This window comes from Alligator sinensis, unplaced genomic scaffold (assembly GCF_000455745.1).
Source record: "Alligator sinensis unplaced genomic scaffold, ASM45574v1 scaffold735_1, whole genome shotgun sequence".
NCBI lineage: Eukaryota > Metazoa > Chordata > Crocodylia > Alligatoridae > Alligator > Alligator sinensis.
The window spans coordinates 726450-732155 of record NW_005842639.1 but is presented as its reverse complement, the minus strand read 5'-3'; the positions used below and the strand labels follow the sequence as shown (position 1 = coordinate 732155).

Below are 5706 nucleotides of genomic sequence, written 5' to 3'. Positions count from 1 at the left end.
GAAAGAGGGCAGCCTAACTTAGGCCAGTCCAGCCCTAGGGTTTCTCGGCCAAGAATACATGGACTGAAATGGGAAATTAAAACACTGTATAAAGAAACAAAACCACCCAAGAGGGAAGAAGCCTTGCCCAGATCGGCTCTGTCCTGTGCCCCCTTGCCACATGCTTTATGCTCATGGAAGAGGCCTATTTTTAGAGCAGCCCACCCAGTCTTCAAGTGCACGTTAGTCACTTCAAGTGCAAAGCACTCTGGTACAAAGGCTTCTCCCCAATTACTGGTATCTGGTTATGGACATACTACAGCTAGGGGATACCCATGCTGGCATCTGGTTCAAGAAGAACAGCAGGGCTATTCCTGTAAGTGGGTCACCCTGGATACTCCCAGCATTAGTCACAGCTGGTCTGTGACTAACTTGCACTCTGGAGGAGTTGGCCCCTAGTGCTGGATGTTCCTATTGGCTCTTGTCTTTTTATTTTTGGGCAAATATCTATTGTTTTACCCACTCCCTGCCCTCCCCCAGCCCACAGCTCTACCAGCTCAGTGGATTTGGGAAGTTAAAATGCTTATTGCTGGCCACTGTTGGCAAAAGAGGCTTATGCCCGCTAGCAAGGAATCCAAACTAATCTGAATGTAAGGGGTGGAGGGGAAGAGCCGTTTCCAGCTCACAGCATAAAGAAGAGGAGTGAGGAAGATGCTGTAATGAGGGAGCGGACTTTTAATTGCATCTCCCCTTTGCGAGCTAGCAAAGCTATTCTGATACTTGCACATGTACACCCAGCTGTGGCACCTCAGACAGGATCCTGTGACCCCTCCCAGCCACGGCTCTTTGGGAACCTATTGAGCCAGGACTTGCCTGCAACTTTAATGGTAAGGTTACTCCCAGGCATCAGACTTGCATCTGTACATCTCAGATCTTGGAGAGGTGTTTGTACATCAACGATGCTAGACTCTCTCAAGACAAAGTTAATCAGTAGCTATTATTTGGAGGCATCGGATAACCAAACAAAAGCTTGCCAAGAGACTGAATGATCCCTGCCAACCAATGGGTGGTGCACCCAGCATGTTGCATCATTCACAGCAGTGTTGTGTGACAGAAAGGGGGGGGGGGCACGGCACAGGAAGAGAGAGGCATAAACCCCTCTCCCTGTCCCTGGTTGGAATCTGTCTATAAGAGTAAGGCTGGTTTCAGTTTACACCAAGGCTGTCAGCCCTAGCATAAAATGGACCCATCTAGGGGATCTCAGTGCTGGGAGGCCAGCTACTGAGCGCATCTACACATAATGTTTTAATATGCATTAGCCTAAATTAATGTGCATTAACTGTGTGCATCTACATGTGCACGCCCTTATTGCGCATTAGAAATGACAAATTTAGGCTATTTGTGCCTAAATGCAGGTATCAAATTTAGGCACGAATAGTTAAAGCACATTAACGCATGTGTAGACACGTTAAAGTGCACTAACATTGTCTGTGGACTGACTTGGGACTAACTTTAGTCCCAAATCAGTCCACACACAATGTTAATGCAACTTTAACGCCTACACATGAAGACGCCTGCCTAAACCTGCTTAATCTGCATTAAGCTAATGACTATTAGAATTTAGGCACACTTAAATACATGTGTAGACTCGCTCACACACCTACTACAGCATCAGGAGGGCTCTGGGAACTGTGAGCAATGACTCTCATCACCAGCACTGTGTTATGCACATCCCACTGCCCATCTCCCAGCAAGAGGAGGAAGAGGAACATGGCCATTCTGCAGAAAAGCTGTGCTCCTCCCGCCTTGGTTTAACCAGGTATAAAGTCCCAAAAGCATGTCACAGGCATGGCTCAGGGTTTCCATCAAGCTTAGCTTGAATTGCAGATCTGTTACAGGTCAGCTGAGGGTGTTGGATTGCAGAGTATGATTGCCTAGCATTTACAAATGGAAGGAGCCCAAACAATAAAAACCCCGTAGGCCCACTGGCTGCAAGGGGGGGGTGGAATCATATGGGGAGAACAGATGTCTTGAAGGGCTCCCCATTAAATTTTAAATGGAAAGATAACCCTTCTAAGCTCAGTAACTGCTCTACAGTTGGGCTGAGATGTATATACACTCGCACCAAATCTAAGTGGATGCTTGAATGTTTAAATAGCATCAGTATCTACAGAGAAGCCATTGCCACAACACCTAAGCAGCTACCATGGGAAATTAGTTACTAAGACAGGGCAGGGCACTAACCTGACCAAGTGCTCCCTTTGCAGGGGACTGTCAGCCCTGCCAACAGCCACTGTAAAAAGACCTTTGCCAAGAGCCCTGCTAGCAGACAGGAGACACTCATGGCCTAATCCTGCATACCAGCCACCTCAACTCATGTTGGCACCCAGTCTCTCTTTGGAGCACTCTGCCTTACAAGATCTGGCCCTAAGAATCCCAAGTTGATGGAAATCCATCTACTAATTTCAATAGGCTTTGGCTCCGGCACTTGATCAGCAAGCAAACCACACCTTCTCTTGAGCTGTTAGGGACGGCAGTCTTAGTGGAAAAGGTGAACAGCTGACATAACAGCAAGAAGGGACTAATTTTATTGGTGTTATTAGTACTGTTAAGATAGCAAACCTCTGGAAAGTCAGCAGTCCAGAGAACCTAAAAACGTTGGACATGTTCAAGTGCAAGTTAGATAGACATTTGACTGGGATAGTCCCATCCTGAGCACGGGGCTGGACTAGATTCATAGACATTAGGGCCGTAAGGGACCTCGGAAGATCACTGAGTCCAGCCCCCTGCCCCAGGGGCAGGAAGTCAGCTGGGGTCAAAGGATCCCAGCAAGATAAACGTCCAAATGTCTCTTGAAGGAGTCCAGGATAGGGGGTTGTACCACCTCTGGAGGCAGTCTGTTCCAGGCCTTGGGGGCTTGGACAGTAAAGGAGTTCTTCCTTATGTCCAGCCTGAAAGGGTCTTGGAGGAGTTTGTGACCATTGGACCTTGTCATCCCTTGGGGCGCTCTGGTGAACAAGCGTTCCCCCAGATCCTGATGTACACCCCTTACATACTTATAGGCAGTCACCTTATGAGGTCCCTTTCAGCTCTACTTTCCTATGATGTTATCAAGTTCTGTTCACAGGATCAAGTGTTGCTAATTTACAGACATGGTTCTTTGGGTAAATGTAATATGTTTTATTAGACTAACTAAGTAGCTGGAAAAATTGTTCTTTGCAAACTTTCGGGCTAATTTACAGGGAACTCCCACCCCTGCACACTACTATCAACATGTGTGCATGTAAGTAACATGTAGAACCACACACACCGGGCCAGATTTTTACTTACATAAAGGCCTTTTTACATCAGAAACCCCTCAAACTAGGTGGACACTTATACCCATTGAGGTCCCTTTATACTGCCAGAGGGGGCTTGCATAAATGAGAATTGGGATGATACTACTTTAAAGCATTTACTTACAAACACAATAGGCACGCAGATACTGTAGGATGTACAGTGCAGTCTGAACCCACACCATTGCAAAGATACAGTCTAGAGCACAACCAGATCCAATAACATGTCTGTCTCCTGCTCAGAAAAAGAAAAGAATAGGCCCCCCTCCAATGCGCGCACACAGCTGCTGCAGAGAGTCAGTGTGGGACTAGTAAGAACAATGAGAGCATGGGATTAATGTGCTTTCGCTGGCTGCTCACAGCATTAATATAAAAATCTCCCTGTATATTGTGAGATATCAACTCTAATCCAGGAGAAATAACTGGTAGTTCATTAGAGGGAGACCAATGGATTACCAGGGAAATTGTAATGAGATGGAGATCTAATAAAACCCATGAAGGTTTCTGTGCATTAGACACCACTGTTGTGCCTGCTAAATTGCTTAAAATCTGAGGGCAGTTTATTAAAATCCTCCTTGCTGACAACATTAGAAAGAGATTGCGCGGTTTTAATTCACAGACACCACAAAAAAAAACAACTTGTGAAGGATCGATACTTTGTTCAGTTTGGTCAATATCTAAATGTCAATGGTTTTCACACATTTGACATTTGGGCTTCGCACAGGGCTAACTACGACCCTCTGCCCTGGCTCTGCAGGAGGTCAGACACAGCATCCAACAGCTCCTTCAGGTCTTAAAAAGTTGCGCATTTTGCCTCCCAAGATTTTTCAAGTGCTTTGCAAATATTTACATAAGAGTCAATGAATTCAAGCAGGGTCTGAAACCACAACGCTCGCCTTCTCTCTGAAGAAATCATTAATCAGTTCCCCAGGCTGCTCAAGAGAGCATTGTGGGTTTCTTATTATGAAGTGGCTTGGGGGCATCTCTTTTCAGGTCAACACTGCTCTGTAAGTTTTCAAAGAAGCTCCATAAGTCTCCATCAGATCCGTAAGTATTGGTTCAAATGGTTAATCCCCATACTGCCAAACTCGTACTTTACTTGTAATATGAACATGCCTGGCCTCAGCTTCAACTACTGGTTCTTTTTAGGTCTTTCTTTGCTAAATGAAAAAGCCCTTTTTAGTACCAGGTGTCTTCTCCCCAGAGGTACTTGTACACCTTAATCACGTCCCTTTGGAGCCTCTGCATTATTTCATAGCTCTCCAGGATTTTCTCAGAAGATGAAGACAAAAGTATGCCAACACTGAAACCAATTAGTGCCAGCTGCATCAGTCTCCATTGGCTAGCCTTCCCAATCTTCCCTGGTCTGAAACATGCCAACTCATTCTGCCTTCATAACACCACAGAACTGAGACCTGAAGAAGAATGCATTGCCTTCAAAAGCTTGTCTAAGTCTATCCAAACCATGCAGTTGGTCCAATAAAGGATACCATCTACATAAATCCTAGCCTCAAGGAACAGGCAGCAGCTTTCAATTCTTGCCAACCTGGGCTAGATCTGTACCCCTGACCCAGAGAAGCAGAGTACATGGGGGGGCCTGAGGGCCCTGTCCCCCCTCAGGAAGAGGGCTGTCACCTGAAATGTGTATACTTTCCACCTGTCAATCATCTTAGGGCCGCCCCAGCAAAAATAGAAGTCGACACCTATGCCCCGACCTGAAGAAAGGGCTTGGGCAGTCCCTACACACAGCTTTGTGCAGTGTGGACCAGAGCCTTCCTTGTCTTGTATCTGGGTTGATATTACACCAAAGAGAATGACCCAAGCGGCTGGAGAGGACTACCATTCCCATACGGTTCATTTTACACCCACCGCAGGCGACTGCATAGGCCAGGAGGGAAGTGGAGAGTCTGGGGTGGGTGATCTGATGGGCAGTCCACAGCCACTCATTTGCAGCCACGGTTTAGATTTCAAGCAAAAATAAAAGCTTTTTTTTATTTTTTAAAGAAGGAGCAGCAACATGCTAGAGTGATCTACTTATGAGCACTGATGCTATTATAGCCTTGTTTTCTACAGGGCAGAATTACAAGCTCTTTCAAGTCTCTCTGCCCTGCCACTGTGGGACCATGGTCTATAGAATACCCCAGACAGGATTCTACATCCAGCACCCAAAGTGGGTTAAATCCCTCCCCTGCTCTGTGCCTCAGCTTCTTCTGCATACTCACACCATACCATCTCTGGATGCTGCTTTGGGAAGTAGAGGGGGAAAGTAGTATTTTTATTATGCCAGTGGCCTTGTGTCTTCAGGGAATGCTAGTCTCACCCAGTGGAGAAAGTAAACCACCCCACCTACCAACACACACATGCTCATGACACCATGTTGAGCTGTGTGTTC

At 46.3% G+C, this 5706-nt stretch overlaps 1 protein-coding gene across 1 annotated transcript in view; it reads right to left on the bottom strand.

Moving 5' to 3' along the window:
* The window catches only part of VPS45 (vacuolar protein sorting 45 homolog), a 49394-nt gene that overhangs the window by 2733 nt on the left and 40955 nt on the right, over window positions 1-5706 (bottom strand). The window lies entirely within an intron of this gene.